This window comes from Pongo abelii, chromosome 4, assembly GCF_028885655.2.
Source record: "Pongo abelii isolate AG06213 chromosome 4, NHGRI_mPonAbe1-v2.0_pri, whole genome shotgun sequence".
NCBI lineage: Eukaryota > Metazoa > Chordata > Mammalia > Primates > Hominidae > Pongo > Pongo abelii.
This window is the reverse complement of record NC_071989.2, coordinates 26,384,253-26,404,820: the sequence shown is the minus strand read 5'-3', so window position 1 is coordinate 26,404,820 and position 20,568 is coordinate 26,384,253. Positions and strand designations below refer to the sequence as shown.

The 20,568-nt window shown below is 32.2% G+C and overlaps 1 non-coding gene across 1 annotated transcript; it reads right to left on the bottom strand.

Moving 5' to 3' along the window:
• Positions 1-515: 515 nt before the first annotated feature.
• LOC112133683 (U4 spliceosomal RNA) lies at positions 516-653 on the bottom strand. Its single transcript, XR_002915300.2, has one exon. It is a non-coding gene; the product is annotated as a U4 spliceosomal RNA (small nuclear RNA).
• Positions 654-20,568: the final 19,915 nt, after the last annotated feature.

Sequence of the window (20,568 nt, the reverse complement as noted above, 5' to 3'; positions counted from 1 at the left end):
TTTTCTAAGAATAATAGTTTAGGCCAGGCGTGGAAGCTCACTCCTGTAATCCTAGCATTTTGGGAGGCCGAAGCGGGTGGATCACTCGAGGTCAGGAGCTCAAGACCAGCCTGGCCAACGTGGTGAAACCCTGTCTCTACTAAAAATACAAAAATTAGCTCAGCGTGGTGGCAGATGCCTGCAGCCCCAGCTACTTGGGAGGCTGAGGCGTGAGAATCACTTGAACCCAGGAGGCAGAGTTTGCAGTGAGCCGAGATCGTGCCACTGTACTCCAGCCTGGACAACAGAGTGAGATCCCTCCAAAAAAAAAAAATTATAATTTAGCAACAAGTCTTCTTTTTCACTTATTATTTATGTTTTTTTTAAGGCTCAGAAATCACAGCTTTTGAGTAAAAGTTAAATAATTTGTCACTATTATACTTGTTTAATCAATTATACTCAAGTTTCAAGGCATATAAACATTGCTTTCTGCTTTATATATTAACTGGCATTTGTTGTTATAAACTATTTTTTAGTTTCTGTGGATAATATCAAAAATTGCCAATGTTGACTATATTACAGGTCATCATGGTGAGGTATCGGGAAAGTTTTCAATTAACAATAATCACTTCTTGACTAAACCTCTAGCTATAATACTGCCAAGGTGCAAAGCTGTTATAAACTGTTTGTACAAGTTTAAAAATCCACTGTGTAATCTATTATATTTGTAAAACATATGTTAGTTATTTTGAATTGTTTTGTTGAATAATACTGATTAAAAGAGAAAATTCATTGATTTTATTAGAAAGTTTTGACATATTTCTAGCTTTATCATCTATAAATTGAAGTTCAGAGAGAGGAAATTTCTATTGAAACGTTATTTTATTCTTATACCACTCTGTGCATGTTATAACATTTTGCTTTTAAAAGTATACTGTATTTAAGTATATAATAAACTAGAAAAAATGCTCCATAATTTCATAAGAAGCACATATTTCTATGGTATTGCATTTACTTTTACATTATGGATAGTTAAGTTCAATATTATTAATGATTAGAATGAAGATATTAGAATGTCACATAAGTAGTGAATATATATTCTTTAATCTTCAACAGAACATAAAGGTTCGACCCAGAAGGCTTCCTTCTTACTGTGGTATATGGCCTTTGCTTTTCCACAACAAGATAGGAAGTGTATAAAAAATAAGACTGCAAGAAATCTTACACTGTAACAGTCAATTCAAATGCTTTGTGCTGCAAATGTAACTGGGAGCCAGATATTGACAGCAAAAGACAGCTTTTGCCAGGGAAACTCCATTTAGCACTTAGGAAATGAAATATAAAAGACAAGTTAACTGATTCCCACAGTAACAATTACATGTCTATACTCTAAGAATGAAAAGAAGACTTAAACAGTTATAAAATTAAGAGAGTCATCGTTAGAAAGGAACTTAAATATAAACTTTATTTGAATTTCTATGAATATTTTACTAGAAACAGTGTTTTATGGTAATTATTATATATATATTACAAATAATATTATACATAATATAGCATATATACTATTCCAAATTCCCCATATTATTACATACATAAAGTGAGACAACCTGCCTCTTTGGCTACAGGTTTTTTGTACTGCAAGATTGGAAAAACATAGGTCTATTCCTTGAACAGGTAAGAGACTGTCATCCAAACATTTTATGGTGTAGTAATATCATAAAACTAGGTTTGTGGCCTGAGCTACCACCTTAGATCTCTACCAGATTGATTAACTTTGGTAATTAATTGAAATTATTTCCCATAGCACTTTTAAATAATCAAGTTTCTTAGAAGTGTTAGATATTAACACTTAGCTGGGAGACATTAAATGATAACCAGAAAGGACCTGATAATCATTCTCAGTAAGTAGGTAAAGTTGACTGGGGTGAGATTAAAGAGGTCTCTATCCATGCACAATTTCACTGATACAACTGATATGACATACCCAATTCATAGATATAAAAAGTAGAGTGGTGGATGCCAGAGGCTGAGGGAAAGAGGAAATGGGGAATTATTTCTTAGTAAGTAAAGAGTTTCAGTTTGGAAGCTGAGAAAGTTTTGGAGATACATGGTGGTGACGTGATGGTTGCACAATAAATGTGAATGTATTTAATGCCACTGAATTACACACTTAAAAACGGTGAAGATAGTAAATGCTATGGTATGCACATTTTATCATAACAACGGAAATGTGACCAGCATACAAAGTCTTGGAGAATAAAGGTATTCAATGCTATAGTATGAATGTTGGTGTCCCCCTCAAAATTTATATGTTGAAATCCTAACTCCTACAGTGATTGCATTAGGAGATGAGAGTTTTGGGCGGTGATTAACTCATTAGGACAGAGCCCTCATGAATAAAATTAGCGTCCTTATAAAAGAGGCCCAAGACAGCTGCTTTGCCTCTTCCATCACATGAGGACATAGGGACAATGTGCTGCCCGTAAGGAAGAGGGCTCTGATCAGACACTGAATCTGTGGGTGGCTTGATCTTGGACTTCCCAGGCTCCAGAACTGTAAAAAAACAAATATTCGTTGTTTATAAGCCAATCATTTCTGATATTTTGTTATATCAGCCCAAATGGGCTAAAATATTTAATGTTTAGAAAAAATAATAGAGAAAAAATATTTTATTTCTTTTAGGGAAGTCATTTCTGAAACAATGAAAAAATGAAAAACTACAAGGAAAAATAGTTTCAGATATAAGAATATTTAATATATAAATTTAAAAATTAAAAATAAAGGTTCATAATATCAGATATATATTTATATTCCATTAACCTATATAGATAATGCTAAGATAATGACTGAAAAATAGGTATGCAATAATGTCAATTTCTTAAGGGTCTAAAAAATGTTCCAATGTTTCACTAGATAGTAATCAAATGTATAATAAAATGATATTCCATTTTCAACTATAAAACTAAAAATCTCCCCTTTTTGTTTACGTTTACAATGGTCAATACTGGCAAAGATCTGGAACATGAATGTCTGTTTATTTGTACCCGACTGAATTACTATGATGTATTTGGAAAAGCATTTGCTAGATGTGTCAAAGTGAGATTTTTAAAACGTCAGTTATTTTATGTCTCTCATGAACAGCACTGTGACTTAATCTGAAAAATGTAGTAATAGATATTTTTATTCTTATATTTTGGAATTTCTAAACTTTGTTTACTGGCCGTATATATTGCAGTGATAATCAGAAAGCCAACACTCACCGAATGCTATTTTTAAGAAAAAATATATATATCTAGTTTGAAGACAACTTAAATAGAATGTTTCTTTCATCTTCTATAACTGAAACTTTGCACCTTTTGACCAACAGCTCCCCACTACTCACCCCCGGCCCCCATCCCACCACCAGCCTCTGGAATCCATCTTTCTGTTATGCTTCTATAAGTTTAGCATTGTGGGCATTGTTTCCCGGGTTTCACTTATCTCCAAACTACCTGCAGCTTTTTTATATCAACATCTCTCAATAAAGCGGTTTATACATACTAATCTGGTCAACTCTAGTGACATTAATAAAGACTCTGTTAGTAGCAGGAGTTCTGAGGGATTTCAGAGCTGAACAAGGAAAAAGCCATGACCAGGAGGCAGCAGCAGCACACACGACTTTACTGGGGGATACATTGGTTTGCACATTCTCCAAATCCTCACTCTGGGGAACGTCTAGAAGAGGAGAAGGGCCAGTGAACTCTCAAGGAAAGGGGTATTGGAGAGGGGACTTACATATCTCAGTGATGTTCCCCAGTAGCCTGAAAGATTGTCTCTGGGTCAGAGGCCTCTGAAGAGCAGCAATGGCTTTCCACAGCTGGTCGATGGGCATAACTTTGTGAGGACAAAGTGCCTAAAAATCTGCTTATTTGTTGTTTATAAACCAACCTTTTTGTGGTATTTGTGGTATTTTGTTGTAGCAGCCCAAATAGACTAGGATATTACATGTTTATAAAAATTAATGTAGAAAAAAATGTTTTATTTCTTTCCTGAAACTATTAAAACACAAGAAACATTAGATTTATAAAATTTTGAGTTTGGCACTAGCAGACTTTTGAGTGAACAGATCTCAGCATGCTGTGAAGAAATAAACATCTTAGGAGCTAATATACAGAGACCATCTTTGACTCATCTTTATAACACATTGAAATACTTCATTTAGAGACGGTGCTCAGTAAATCTTTCATTTGCATTGAAAGAAATATTGATTTTACACTTCAGAAAACATAATTCAAAGACAGTAAGAGACTTGGTTACATTTACTCAACTGGCTAGGCAGAGTTAGTTATATCACTGGGTTCTTCTCATTTAGAACCAACTCTTCTTTCCATCATTATTATTTTCTCAAACATTGTTAATAAAGTTAATATGTTTCCACATGTAGTTCAATGTATAAATTTACTTACCTAATTCAATTTCCATTTTCTATGCTGGAAAAAAATCAAAGGCACTCTGATTGATAGTGAATGAAAGACAATCTTATTTTCCACAAACTTCTAAATATGACAAAAAAAATTGTAATTGTCTAACTTTTAATTTTCTCCATGGTGTAGATATATCGATATATACATAAATAAGAATGTATTCTCAGAGTATTCTTCTAGGTTTTATTATGGGACATTATTTTTATGATTAAAAGAGGAAATGTAGTATTCATATATCACTGATGTGATGTGTGAAGCAGATTGTTTGGTAAAAAGAATTCTGAGCTACAGGTTCTTTGATATGTATTCCAATTCTGGCTCACCCAATAACACAAATATTGATCTATTAGTTCATTTTCACACTGCTAATAAAGACATACCTGAGACTGATAATTTATAAAGGAAAGAGGTTTAATTGACTGACATTTACACATGGTTTGGGAGACCTCACAATTATGGCAGAAGGCAAATGATGAGAAACGTCACATCTTACACGTTGGCAGACAAGAGAGAGCATGGGCAGGGGAACTCCCTTTTATACAATCATCAGATCTTATGAGACTTATTCACTATAATGAGAACAGCATAGGAAAAACCTACCCCTATAATTCAATTACCTCTCACCGAGTCCCTCCCGTGACACGTGGGGATTATGGGAACTACAACTCAAGATGAGATTTGGGTGGGGACACAGTCAAACTATATCAACTGATGATTTTAGAAAATGCTAGAACTACATTTTAAATATGTTAACTTGCAGGATATTTGTTTACATGTAGAATCTCAAAAAAAGATGAGAATATTCACAATTTGGGGTATTCAATTTACAATTGCCAGAAATTTATGAGAAGTGATATTGCCTTTTGTAGCCTTAAATATTAATTAGTGCAAGTTGCATAACTGTAATATAAAATTGATGAATTAATTTCTGTACTTGTTTATATTTCTTTGAATGCAGATAATACTGTATGTCATTGTTAAAAATTCTTTACTATGCTATATTATTCTAAACTTCATTGCTTGCTGAAGACTCAGATGATCATGCTTTAACAATAAAGTATTTTTAAATTATGTACATTGATTTTTGGATAAAATGCTATTGCTACAGTATAAAGTAAATTATTAATATGCATATTAAGAAAACTATAGTGTAAATGTAACTTTTATATGTACCAAGCAACCAAAAAAATGTTTGACTTTCTTTACTGTGATACTTTATTGAGGTGGTCTGAAACTTAACCCACTATATTTCTGTGGTATACCTGTATTCCTTATTTCTCATAGACAAAGCAAGAAAAATTGTTAGAATTCAGCTGAGTACACTAGTATATCAACATTTTATTTACTTTTTTGAACAAATTGCTATTACTAAACATAATTCTTCCTGTGAAAATTATTATTAAAAAAAACTATTTTTATGAAATGGCACCGAAAATATCAATTTTGTTTGCACTTAATGAAGGCAAGAAGAAAGGCCAGCAGAGAAATTTAAGTTTTGAGTATAAAAAAGAACATCAGTGGCTATTCAGAACAGTGGGTAATCTCTTACTTGTTGAGGAATAGTTTAAACAGTACACGATATGAAGCTAATACAAAATATCGTGTCATACCTGAAATAGACATGTTTTATATATAATCATGAAATACTTATGTATATCAGGACATTAAAAAGAGGATAACATGAGGATTGAAACAACATACATTCCATGCTTTTCAACTTGTATATATTTTTCAATCATATAAATTAACTCAATAAAATTGTTAGAACTCTGACCACATTGAAACAACTAACAATGGTGAATAGATCTTTTCCTAGGATGGTGATGACTAAGTCAAATCTCAATTTAAGTCTTTAGAAACTATAGAGTTCAATGAAGAGGGTAAGTAAAACCACTTATCATTCACTTCTACAGAAGGCCTAAGAGGAAAGAGAACTCCGAAAAATTTAACTTACACATAAATGGGATGATAAACTGCTGAAACTAGAAGAGGAAGCTCAAGAGCCCATAACAGAGCACAGAGTGAGGCAGGAAAAAAGAAAAGTGTGGTAACAGGCATGGATATTATCCCTTTGAAAAGAGTCTGTTTCTGAAAGAAAAACAACCAGAACAGGAGCCGGGCTTTGCAAATACAAGCCCTGGCTACTGTGTCATTGAATTAAGCTCTCGATTGCTCATGGAATCAGAATTGGCATCCTTGGGACCGCAGTGCGGGGGACAGGAACTCGGAAGGGTGAGACATATCGTGTTGACTTTATATAGAAGAAAAGAAAGAATACTACCTTAGAGCCCTACAGTAAAAAATAAAAATAAAATAACAATGCTGAAAACAATAGTTTCTTTCTACAGAATTATTTATTGAAATAAACACACTTTCTTTTACTAACAGTAGAGTTGATCTTGCAGTAAGAATCTCAGAAAGCTAATAAAACATATTACAACATCCAAAGAAACAATTGTTACTGTCTCTCAACGAAAATTCAAAACAGTTAACACAAAAAAGCCATATATAAAAAGCTATTATCACACAGCATAGATAAAATGTACACATGATGAAAATATTAAGCTAGCAGAAACAAAACTGTAAAATAGAACTCCAACATAAACCACATATCTTTAAACTAGCAATTGCAACTTTAAAAGCACAAAATGAATCAGGGAATTTTACAACTCACAATAAATTTTTTAAAAAAGTAAGATACGAGAACATAATTCGGAACATTCACTAAACAAACTCACCAAACCAAGCCAAAAGAAAGACGGATTTACAAGATGCCCAGAAAAATCATGTCTCACTGTGAGGGAAAACAAACAAACAAACAAATAAACATAAAAACAAAAAGGGAATGTGAATTAAAATAAAATACTGCGATAAAAATATTAAAAATAAATACAATATTTTGAGTATTCTTATCTATTATTTATATAAAGATATGAAGAAAGAATAAATAAAATAAGCAGATAGAAGTAACATTTAAAACTATTATTGATAGTTTCAACACAAATTGAATGTTTCAGCAGTAACTAAGAAAATTTTACTGTGACTGACTATTTTAGGATATAACCTGATAAAATTATTAGACCTAAAAGTCACACGAAAAACAACAATGACAAAACCTCCAGGCAAAGAGGCTAAGTCATTTGCAAAAATATATATATATATAAAACTAAAAACAGGTCAACACCAGCTTTCTTGACAACAAACAATATAAGACAACAGTGAAATAATATTTTGAAAAACACAAAGAAAAAAGATAAGCAAAATTTTAAAATTCAGATAAGCAATCATTCAACTATAAAGGATAGGAGAATGATTAAACATTCAAGAATGTCATCATAAGTTCTTTCTGAGAAATCTAGATTCATGAAACGTCAATGAAGAAAATGGTCATCATCCAATATATTTAACTGCAGTAATAAGATTCAAAGGTGGGAACAAAATTATCTAATAATATTTAAATTGTATAAATTCTATAAAAGTGGAAATAAATAATATGACAGAAAAGAAACAAAAAGGTGAAAGTAAAATAAGCTCATTGGTGTTTGCAAAAGTCATGGGTGAGAGTCAAGGATACTATACAAAGCTAATAAAATAAAACGCAGTCACCTAAATATTGAAAAAGGAGACTAAGGACATTATGAAATATATTATTATAGGTAACCATTTGAAGTAAAACAAAATCTTTATAACTGTAAATACCAGAATTAGCAAAACAGAGCAAAGAAAACACATTATACAGAGATATGCTTAATACTACATAAAAGAACTTAAGATCTCATGAAGAAAATGAAACTAAGCATATCAGTCATGTCAATATTATAAATCGGCTTAAATATTCTGCTTCTGGATTTGTTCACTAATCAAAATCTAAGTTTATTCTGTACAAGGACTTATGTAAAATAGACATATACATAAAGCCTAAAAGGATAGGAAAAGGATACCAAGCAAATACAAGCAATGAGAAAGCAGGTTGTAATATTCATGTCAGACAAGGCTCTCAGAAATATTTTTTGAATTCAGGAATGCATGCATTTGTGGGGGATTTGTTCTGAGAATATAAGAACTCATGCCCTCACCCAACAAATCTGTATATAGTTATGGATAAGAAATGAATAGCCAGATTACATTTGATTAAAATAAATGAATGTTCTGATTTACTGGATAAGCCACCTTATAAAATACATTAAAATATATTTTTATTAAAACATAGATTTCACAGCAATCAGAACACATGAAATAAAGTTTTATTAGTTCACACAAACTTATATTAGTTCACATAAACTTCTGTGAGTATAGAAGTTTTTTATAGTTATCTGTTTTGGTTTTAATCAAATAAGCATGATAAGTATATGCATAATAAGATTTGGAAGTGGGAAACTGAAGAGATTAAAAAACCATAACTTTATGGAAGATGCACATATGATAATTACACATTGGGTGTATTCTGCATTGCTTTTCTGCTAAGCTGTTACAAGTGGTAGGTATTGCTAATATAAAGGGGGAAATGGGAAGAATTTGTATTGCCTCTTAGTATTACTAAAAACTCATGGTCAGATCAGGATTTACACTTTCTGAAGGTGATGTTCAAAGGCTTTCACCACTGACTGAAAGCTCCATGTGTACATACAAGATGCATCTCTGAAATACATGATGATGATTACTTCGTATTCAGGAAAACTCAGCAGTATTAATGCAGTGATTAAAATAAGAGAGTACAAGATAATGAAGATGCTGGGGGGCAGAGTGGCAACGCTTTATTGGCAGTGATGAATAGGGCTTACTCTCCGTAAGTACCGCAAGCTTGTTCAGTGTGGGTACTCATGCTGAGTTCCATCAGCCAGAAAATTGGCTGTTGAGGGAATTAAAGTGAAAGCAGATGTTTCACTAACACATCCTCAAACTGACAACTTATGACTAACGTAGGCCAAAAAAGTCACATCTGCCTATTGACTACAGGAGACTTTGACATACATAATTTAAAAATGTTTTGATTGTGTTGGTACCATGTTTCCAAGATAAGAGGGAAGAAAAGATTCTGCAAAAGAAAAAGGCAGAAGGGAGACCTAAACCAAAGTTGAGTGATCCACCCACAGAACCATACAGCAAATTGTATTTCATGGCTATAACCCCTTTGGCTCTGTTTCAAACTTTTATTTTTGTAAAATGTATTGCCAGGTATAGAGAACCAGGACAATGTTATTTTTAAAACAATTTAATGTTCACAATCTAACAAAACCAGAGAGAACTTATGTACCTACAAGTCAGTAACATTTCACAGATGATTTCTGTCCTGATTTCCACTGGCTGACACGTAAGTCTTCTCAACGAATGTCTAATGTATGACATGAACAATTCAAAGTGGTCTCTTTTGAGGGGTCAAAAAAGTAACTAGGAAAACTAACCTCATTATTTGTCAACCGTATTTTATGATTAAATCTATTTTTTATGTTCTCATCACAGTGGAAATAACCCATCATTTTTCTGTGTCTTATTGCCTGAAGTTCAATGTGTGATACAAATAAATATTATGTGTGATCATAATAAATCTTGATGCTTCCATTGTACTATATTAGATTGAAGATGAGGCTATATATGAGGGTATATGTGCATATTTCTGTTGTATTCAAATAAAATTATGGTCACTTTGTCTCATTAAATTTAACAAGGGGCCATAGCATTTATTTATAATGAGTTTTAACAGCATATCATTACTATTAATTACTCTTTTTGTTGCTCACGAGTCTTTATTCCATTCTATTTTTGTTTCAGAGAGATATTGTCAGATGTTCGTTTCATTTGATTTTTAATTATTTTCTTCAATTTTGAAAAAAGAAGACAAAGATTTTGGATCTTAGGTAATTAACCTTCCAATTTAATTCTGATACTTGCTAGAACCATGAAAATTATACACATTTTATTTGGTATCTATTATGTTCAGTATGAGATCTATAAATGATATTTAGATACAAATATATTTTGCAAGATTTTGAAATATAAAATAGTTAATAAAATATAGACAAAAATATAACATAGGTAGAAAACTATGGGTCATAAAATAGTTAACAGTTAATCAGAGTCATGTATTATTTAGAGAAGAAATCATTTTGTCATAGGTTGTGAAAGATCAAAAAATACTTTGGATTAATTGAGATAAGCTTTAAAGTATAAGCAGATTATGGTGAAGGGAGATGAGTGAAGACTAAGAAACATGTGTATAGAATTAATGGAAACATGGAAAGCCGAAAAACATAAGAAGCAGTTTATTTTGCATAGGTCCTGGACTTCATTAAAGGAATTAGAAAAAGATAAAGCATATTTTGAAAAGAAGGAAATCTTGTCATTTGCAACAACATGATGAAACTAGAGGACATTATGTTAAATGAAATAAAGCAGGCATAGAAATACAAATATTGTATGATCTCACTTATATGTGGAGTCTAACAAAATTGAACTTATAAATCAGAGAGTAGAATGGTGGTTGCCAGGACTGGGGTGGTCTGGGGAAATGTTGGTCAAGGGATTCAAAATTTCAGCTAGATACGACGTTAAGTTAGACGGTTACATTTGGGAGATCTACTTACAATACGGTGACCGCTATGAGTAACAATGTCTGTACACCAAGTGAGTAGATTTGAAATTTTCTTACCCTACAAAAGTGATAAGTATGTGAGGTAATGGATATGTTAATTCTCTTGACTTAACCTTTTACAATATATACATATATTGAAAAATTGCATTGTGCAACATAACATACATATTTTTCATTTGTTAACTAAAAACACTTAAAAAGAAAAAAGATAAAGCTGAGAATATTGAGTGAGGTTAGTTCAAGCAGCAAATTAAATATCAGGAAACTACAATTGAGGTGTGAAAAAAGACACTGACAAATTTGTTGCCATTGCTTCTCTTTAGTTGTTTGCTTGGAAAGTGACATATTATCAGGCCCTGTGGGAGAGCTATGAAAAAGAAATAAAAGAAGAGTTTTATGGATATTCTAGGCAAAACACACTAAGAACAGGAACAAGAGAATTGGCAGTAGTGCTGTACCAAAGAATAATATTGTTTGTGTTTTAGAATTGCCTTTATATCTCCTTAAGGCAATAAAATGGAAAACATATGCTATTTTTTTGAATGAAAAGTGAGGTAAAAGTCTCAACTTAGCTATGTATCTAATTTGTATTAAAATATGCACCATATCACAGTTAATATTGTACAGGTCATTGAGTAATAAAAATATGATATGTAAATAATTTTCAGATACTGTGTCCTATAAAGAACTTCAGTTTTCTGATTTACTTTTAAGAAAAAAAAAGTCACATTAAAATAAAATGTCCCTTCGTCTTTGTCCCCCTCTGACTTGATGATGAACAATAAATTTTTTTTGGAGAGGACTGAGTCTTATTTATGGTGTAAGGATGTGAAAATGACCTCTTCCTTTCCATCACACATTGAGACATAACTCAAAGGCAGTCACTTTTCATATATGATCATATCAAACAACAGCTGTTGCTGCTCTTATTATAAGGAGGTTATCATCATTATATTTCTCACAATTTAATACACTGTAAGGGAAATTTTAAGGGTATACACAGAGTGAAAATAGTTTGTCTTAGAATCAGAGCAATGAAAACAAAGGATTATTCTAAATAGCACTATTTTATTGTTATTCATACTACACATTATATTTTCCTTAATGAATATGCCTAAAATAAAGTAACCATATAGCTAGGCTTAAGAGAGTTTGGACAATTTAAAACAGAAGCAATTCTACAATTATTCAGTCAAAATTATAAGATATATTAGTTGGTGATGGTGAAGTGTAAGGGTGTAGGGCGAAATCAAAATTGATTTCAAGTTTTTGTATAACTGGGAAGATAAATGTGTCATGCTGTAACTGGGTAGCGAGAAAGCACAGACTGATTTTGGATAAGGTATGTTCAGGAATTTGATGACAAATTTCATGTTGAAGGTTTTTTGAATTTTAAATGCCATTTTGTTGTTAGAAAATACAAAAGAGGAAAACTTCATTGTAAGTAAGCTTGATTAATGATTGTGGAAGAATTGTAGAGTATTTGTTAGGAACCAGTAATATCAAGATGACTAGAAAATCTACATTAGCTTGTTAGGCTTTTGGCTTCATGGAGGCAAAACCTAACTATGCCAGATCATGAATATGGAGAACGCGTCCCTTCTTTTCTTCTACAGGGCTTATGTGGCACAAGGACATGGAATAAATATGAGAAAGTACTCTCTAGGAGACCCACAGAAAGAGCATTTTCCAAAAAAGTGGAGCTATTTAGATAAAAAAGTAGAGATAAAATAAAGAATGAAAATAAATAGATGAGAAAAAATAAAATATGAGAATCAATATAAATAATAACTTTATATATACTGGTGCTATATTGCAGTTTTATGTCAATCAGTATGGAATTAAAGTACCTGATTTCACAATCACAAAAGATTGAAGGGTGATACAAAGAAGATGTGTGTTAAGATCCTTGAGGAATGAGTGAGATGGTCACTCTAATTGCATGAACAAATAATTACACAGAAGATCTCACATCTAGAATTGCCCCACCCCAGATGCAGAATTAACTTTAGCATATGTATATGATCTTGATAGGACAGTATTTTAGTTTTGTAGTCGCAAGACTGACTGCCAAAATTTTAATTCATAGAATGTTTGCACAGGTTACTTACTGACTTATGGTTGAATTCAAACCATCAGTGTTGCTCTTTTGAGAAAGTTAAGAGAACAATTAAAAAGAAAAGAACTCAAAAAGTAAAAACCAAAACATTTGGCACATATTAAAGACATAAAAACTTCTCTCATACCAAAGTGCAAAAAAATGTTTTTATTCACATAGGGAGTCACTGCTTTAATGAAAAGAAAACTAACTCTTCTGCTATTGACCAAATGCCCATGGACACCTGAAATCAACCTGCTCTTGGAGTTCAATGAAGATTTTGTGTAGGAATCAGAGTCATAACCTGAAGAGTGTTATTAGTAATGATTTAAAAGGATATTTGAGCAAGGAAGGTGGGAAAAAATTTCATAGTAAGCCAAAATTCAAAATGCTAGATATCTTGGATTAATATTATTTGGGGTAAGCACAAAAATATGATATCACCAGATTGCCATTCGATTTATGTGAACCTTAATCTAATACTGGTCCACCCCAAATGGCATCTAAATGTTAGAAATAGTTTGTCAAATTTAAAATAAAGGATATTAAAAGTTAAATGCCAGTTTTTAATAACTATGTATATTAGTTTGTTCTCACACTGCTTTAAAGAAATACTTGAGACTAGGTAATTTATAAAGAAAAGAGGTTTATTTGGCTCACGTTTCTACAGGCTAGACAGGAAACATGGCTGGGGAGGCCTCAGGAAGCTTACAATCATGGCGGAAGGTGAAGGAGGAGCCAGCACTTCAATATGGCCAAAGCAGGAAGAAGAGAGGTGGGAGAGAGGTGCTACACACTTTTATTTTTATTTTTTTATTTTTTTTATTTTTATATTTTTTTTTATTATATTTTAAGTTCTAGGGTACATGTGCACAACATGCGGGTTTGTTACATATGTATACACGTGCCATGTTGGTGTGCTGCACCCATTAACTCATCATTTACATTTGGTGTATCTCCTAATGCTATCCCTCACCCCTCCCCCCACCCCACAACAGACCTCAGTGTGTGATGTTCCCCTTCCTATGTCTGAGTGTTCTCATTGTTCAATTCCCACCTATGAGTGAGAACATGTGGTGTTTGGTTTTCTGTCCTTGCGATAGTTTGCTCAGAATGATGGTTTCCAACTTCATCCATGTCCCTACAACGGACATGAATTCATCCTTTTTTATAGCTGCATAGTATTCCATGGTGTATATGTGCCACATTTTCTTAATCCAGTCTATCATTGATGGACATTTGGGTTGGTTCCAAGTCTTTGCTATCATGAGTAGTGCTGCAATAAACATACGGCTACACACTTTTAAACAACCAGATCTCATGAGAACTCTGTCACAAGAACAGCACTGGGGAATGGTGCTAAACCATTAGGAACTGCCCCAATGATCCAATCACCTCCCACCAGGTCAGCCTCCAACACTGGGGATTACAACTGAACATGAGACTTGGGTGGGGGCACAGTTCCAAACTGTATCACTATGTATGTCTCATAAAGCCACTTTTAAGTATGTCCTTGCAGAATCTTTCTTCCCCCACTTACAGTAGAGAATAGACTCAGCTATAGAATGCCAGAATTTTTTGGTTTTGTTTTGCTTAATTCTACTCTCTTAGAAATTCTTGGGGCAGCATTACAATTACAGTGTTTTTTCTGATCTCAGCAATACCAGTGGATACTAGAAATACAGGATGATCCAACATGGTGCTTCTCACTTTTTCTGATTTCATGGCACATATAGAAAATATTACTTGTAAAATGGGTATAGCATGTCAACGTAAGGCAAGAAACTGAATTGTGTCCAAAGGAGACTGGCCAGTGGACTTGAGTTACCTCGGACCATGTCTGTCTGACTAAAAGAACTGAGTGTGTTGACATTACAGCACATCAGCAATCCATCTGATGCCTAACATTGTGATTTAAAAACAACATTTTGTCCCAGAGATATGCCCTACCTATAGATGCTCCAAAGCCAGAATAAACATAATGTCATTACCGTGATGAAAAATAAGGTGGAGATAATAATCATATCTGCAGAAAAGACAAATATACATAATTTTCACTGGCAATGAATGATCAATTATGGGCATTTTGAAAAGAAGAAAATAAGAAAGTTATATTATTTACTTGATTGATGTAAGAATGAATCCTACCAAATAACTTTAGTTTTGAAACACAGACCAGAATTGAGCCATTAATCTAAATCTTAGGCCCTGTCCAATTTTTGAGACAAGTTGAGAGACACTTGAATGAAAAAGAACTGGCATACACTTCAAGGATTCCAATTTAACATCACAATTTTGTTCTTTAAAACTTCCCTCCTGATTATTTTAAGAAAACTGTGGCATGTAAACTGGTGACAATAGCCTGCCTAAGCAAAAGGATATGTCTAAGCCTTTCAGAAACTTTGAATCTGAAATCCATGGAAATACCAATTCTTCCCATTTATGAGTGCTTTAATTCCTTTATATATAACGTTCTTCCATAAATCAAGAATCTTATTTTTAAGATTGCCATAATAATAAGTCATTTCTTTTAAGATTGTTGCTTCTTATGTTTACTTTTAAAACACTTGTTTACCTTATAGATATAAAAATAGGGTAATATGTTTTGAAGTGTTTATAACTTTGCTTTTCACATTTAAGTTTAATCTACTGAAAGATGATTGTTATACATCTTGACAATTCTTATTATTTGATCATTCATATATATGCTGACATTATTTTGTCAAATTCCAAAAAGGCATATTGAGATTTTCACTAAAAGTTTTTCCAGTCTGTAGTCCAATTCTGGAATAATTGACATGCTTTCCTGTACATGAGCATGATGTATCTCTCATTAATTTAGCTTGTTTATTATGTATTTCTATAAAATGCTATATTGTTGTTAAAAGAGTTTCTTAACATACCTTGTTAAAAATATTCTTTAGTACATTGAACTTTTGTTGTATTTGTGCAACTATTGGCCATTATAATATTGCTGTTATATCATCATTTAAAATATGCTAATTTTTTTTTTTTTTTTTTTTTGAGATGGAGTTTTGCTCTGTCACCCATGCTGGAGTTCAGTGGCACAATCTCGGCTCACAGCAAGCTCCGCCTCCTAGGTTCATGCCATTTTCCTGCCTCAGTCTCCCTAGCAGCTGGGACTACAGGCACCCACCGCCACGCCCAGCTAATTTTTTTTGTATTTTTAGTAGAGACGGAGTTTCACCATGTTAGTCAGGATGGTCTCGATCTCTTGACCTCGTGATCCGTGTGCCTCAGCCTCCCAGAGTCCTGGGATTACAGGTGTGAGCCACCGCACCTGGCCAAACTATGTTAATTTTATGTTAGATGTATGTAGAAGTGAAATCTATTTTGGGAGTATTTATTTTATTTCAATAAAATTTGTAGAAATCCCTCCTGTCAATTCTAATAATTTGTTATTCTGATTATATTTTTTGGATCTCAAATGTGTACTAAATTTTTTCAAATACATTTTCTTCACCTTCTGAGGTGATCACATGAATTAACATGGTGATTTAAAATGATTTATTGGTACATCAAACTAATATTCCTTGAGTAAATATTGTACCTGATATTTTAAAATTTAAATACTTCAAAATCACTACTGTTAATCCCCCCCAATTAAAAGACACTACAAATTCTTAAGTCTGATCACCTCCAACTAGTTTATGTTTTTGTTATACATCATTTTAGTATTATTTACTACACTTTTTAACCTCACAATTATAAATATCATTGTTATTCTTCCTCCCTCCTCCTCATCATTTGTATACTTGTATTATTCAGTCACTATATAAATTTAGGCACTTCCTGTAGTGCATTCATTAAATTATCTTTCTTTAATATTATCTTGACAAAAATAAAGTGGTTTTGATTATTTGCAATGTATTTTTTACCCTCATGATTGACAAATAATTTCAGTAATAATTTTCTAAGTAGACAGTTATTTATTCTCAGCTCTTTACAGTTATTATCCTTCTTTTCCTCTATATTATCGCTTTTAAAAACTTCCTGGCCATCATATTGTTTTTTGTTGTGGTGGTGGTTAATCTTCCTTTTTTCCCTGATTGATGTTAATGTAGTATTTTTGCCTTCATTTTGATAATGTTTCAGCTTATATTTGTACACAAAATAGTTGATTTTTATTTATTTTCTAGTTGATTTTTATTCATTTTATTTTTATTTATTTTCTCTTTCTGTTCTTTTAGCTCTAGTTTCATATCTTTTATTCAGTCTGGAAAATTCACACACTGATTCACTTTCCTTTTCAAGCCTTTTCAATTCCTAATCCTTTTCATCTGATTATTCTTTCATATGTAAAGTTTTTTATTTTCTTCAAAGTGTATTGTTGATAATCTTTTAAAATATCTTGTCAATTAACAGAATTTTTATTCCTTTGTGACTAATCTGGTGCTTTATCCATTAATTGATATTTGTTTCTGAGGTAATTTTTCATATCCAGAGTTATATACTTTTTTCTACTTCTTGATCATTGTAAGCGGTTCTATTTTCTCAAGTTGTCAACAAAATTTGTTATATATTTACTTGGTTTATCCATGGTTATTTTATATCCTATTTTTGAAAATAAAAGGCTTTGACAGCTTTGCGCACACACACATTCCTGTTTACTGCTTATATTAATTCTTATGCATAATAATCTGTGTTTTTTTGATTAGTGAACTATTATTAGATCATGTTTAATTAAATTTAGCATGTGAGAATCTATAGTTTCCATATTGAGGATTTATTGTTTAATCCAGGGAAGTCTTTCACTTGTGTCTGTTAAGCACCAGAGTTACAAAGTGCCTAGAAGAATTTCATCTGTCAGCCCGAGAATAATGTAAATTCATGAATGGACAAACTAGCTCCTTCTTGGTTGAAAGTCTATGGAGAAAGATAGTGGGACATGTGTGACAGACAATGACTTCCTTCGTAAGTGTTTTAAAAGGATAAATAATATGAACCTGTGTGCTAAAGCATTTCTGGGTACATCCGGCCTGCAGTTTCTCCCATTAACACTGGAAAAGTTAATGTAGATAACTAATCACATAATTTCATACAAATATTGTGTTTTATTTTCTTACTCGTCAGCATTACTATCTGAAACAAACCAAGAGTTGGAAATACAGCAAGCTATTATTCTGGGTGTCCTGCATTAGCCGGTCTGGGACCAGGGCATCTATCTGCCTTTACTGCTAACCTTATTGCAACTCTCCTAGAAGGTAGGGCATCCCCAGAGGAGACTAGAATCCTGCACTCAGCATTTGGAAGACAAAGCAATGTTATATGTTCCTGATCTCAAATCATGGTAATAGAACTCACAGATCCGTGTTGAGATGCACTCAGCTTAATCAGGTTCAGATACTGAAAAGCAGGATTTGGCTTTAAAGATTGAGTTTTCAGGAAGGATTAATTAAGCCCAGGCCAGTGCACATTTGATTTATAAAATGAATAGTTTCCAGAAAGGCTTCCAATTTACCTGAGAGAACCATGAAGGAGCTGATATAGTTTTCCATCAAGAGAGGGTTTCTGTAGAAGAAGCTAGAAAGAGTTGGAGCCCAAGTAAAATCCTAGTTTTAGGGGCAGGAAAAAACACTCCTGAGTTATAGCAAAAATTCGGACAAATTTCTTAAGGCTAAGGAGCTAAGAATAAGCACAAAATAAATGCTGCCACTGAAAAAAATTATGAAAATTACTTGATTAGTAGGAAAAGAACCACGGAGATAGAGTGTAGTGATTACAGGAATGCAGCAGATTCTCCCTGTGAGCTCTGACTAGGCAACTTCAGCAATGAAAGGAAAAAATATCCACAATACAAAAAATAATAATCTAACAGTTTTCTTGATTGAAGTAGAAACGATTTAAGCAAGCAGAGTGTCATAGGAAGACATAAAGAAGAGACATTCTCACCTTATTCTATACTAAGAGATAGCTACTATCTCTGTAATTCTCTTACAGGATCTTAGAGAATTTCAGTAAATTTCCAAAGTTCATTTATTTAGGATGTGAATAGAAGACCTCGAAATTAACTGAAAGCTCCAGACTATGCTCTCTTTATCGTTAGTTATACTGAGTCCCAGAAGAATTCATGATATTGTAAAGCCAATGTTATAAATAGGAATATTCTACAAGTCATTAATTGATGAAAACATAAGTTGGGGTGAAATGTAAAACTACTTTTAAAAGTAACACAAAAATTATCCTTTTATATCAAATACTATTTTAAATAGCAATTTATTATAAATATGTAAAATAATAGTTCTCAGAGATTGAATATGTCTCTCGAATTCATAATACCTACTTATCATGGCAAAGCAAAATTTTGAAAGAATGAATACAGTTTGTTATTTTTTCCCCTCTGGGTTGCCTGATAACTAGGTTGTTGACTGAAGTGACTGGTTGTTTTATTTATTAGGCAAACATAACCTAAATACTATGGAAAAGAACATCAAGTGTTTCCAGAAAGCAGATTTTAGAGCTGAATGTCTGATGCTAATGCTTTTGTTTTTCTTTCCTTTAAGGCTTCTACTCTGGAACATTTGAAAGTGTTAAATTCATAACCAAAGATAGAGAGCAAACATGGAAAGCAATGGTTTCCAAATTGTATTATGCATTTTAAACCAAGTAGTATAATTGCTGAAGAAAACTCAAGCTGCCTGCAAATCGATAGGATACAAGACTGATATGGTCACTTCCTGACATTCTTATATACTCATCAATTTTAAACATTTGATGAATATATAACACAACTGGATTTTAATACCAATAAATTATTTGTATCACATATTGCTCTATACCACATATCCACTTCTCATAAAAGTTTATGAGACATATACAATTATTATCTCCATTTCAGAGATGAAAAACCTAAGACTGAGAGGTTAAATAATTCATTTATAGTCATATGTTTATGACATAGCAGAGCTCAGTTGTTAACATAGTTAACCACTATTCTATATCCCCTCTCTAAAAATACTTGTCTTATTAGGAAAAGAATAATTAATGCAAAAAAATTCTACATTTTGAAGCACCTCACCAAAACTGTCTCATTATTATCAAAATAAATATATTTAATTATATGATATCTTATGAAAAGAAATATAAATGTGAATTTTATTCATACATATATTTGATAATTTTTGTTGTATTTCTCCTCTGATTTGGTAATGAGAGGAAAACACTGGAGAAAAAATGACTTAAAAATAGTTTATTCAAAATATGCAGAGAATGATCAATGCTCCATTTAGAAAAAGAAATAATGTAAGAACTTTTAATTTCCAAAAAATTGAAATATTAGTTTCAATTATTAAAATAAAGTATGCCCTAAACTCATTTAAAAGTGCATATCTAATTTAAATATTTCATTTAGATATATAACTTGTTTTTCATTGGTACCATTTAAAATATTAACATTTATCAGTGCATGAAAATATTAG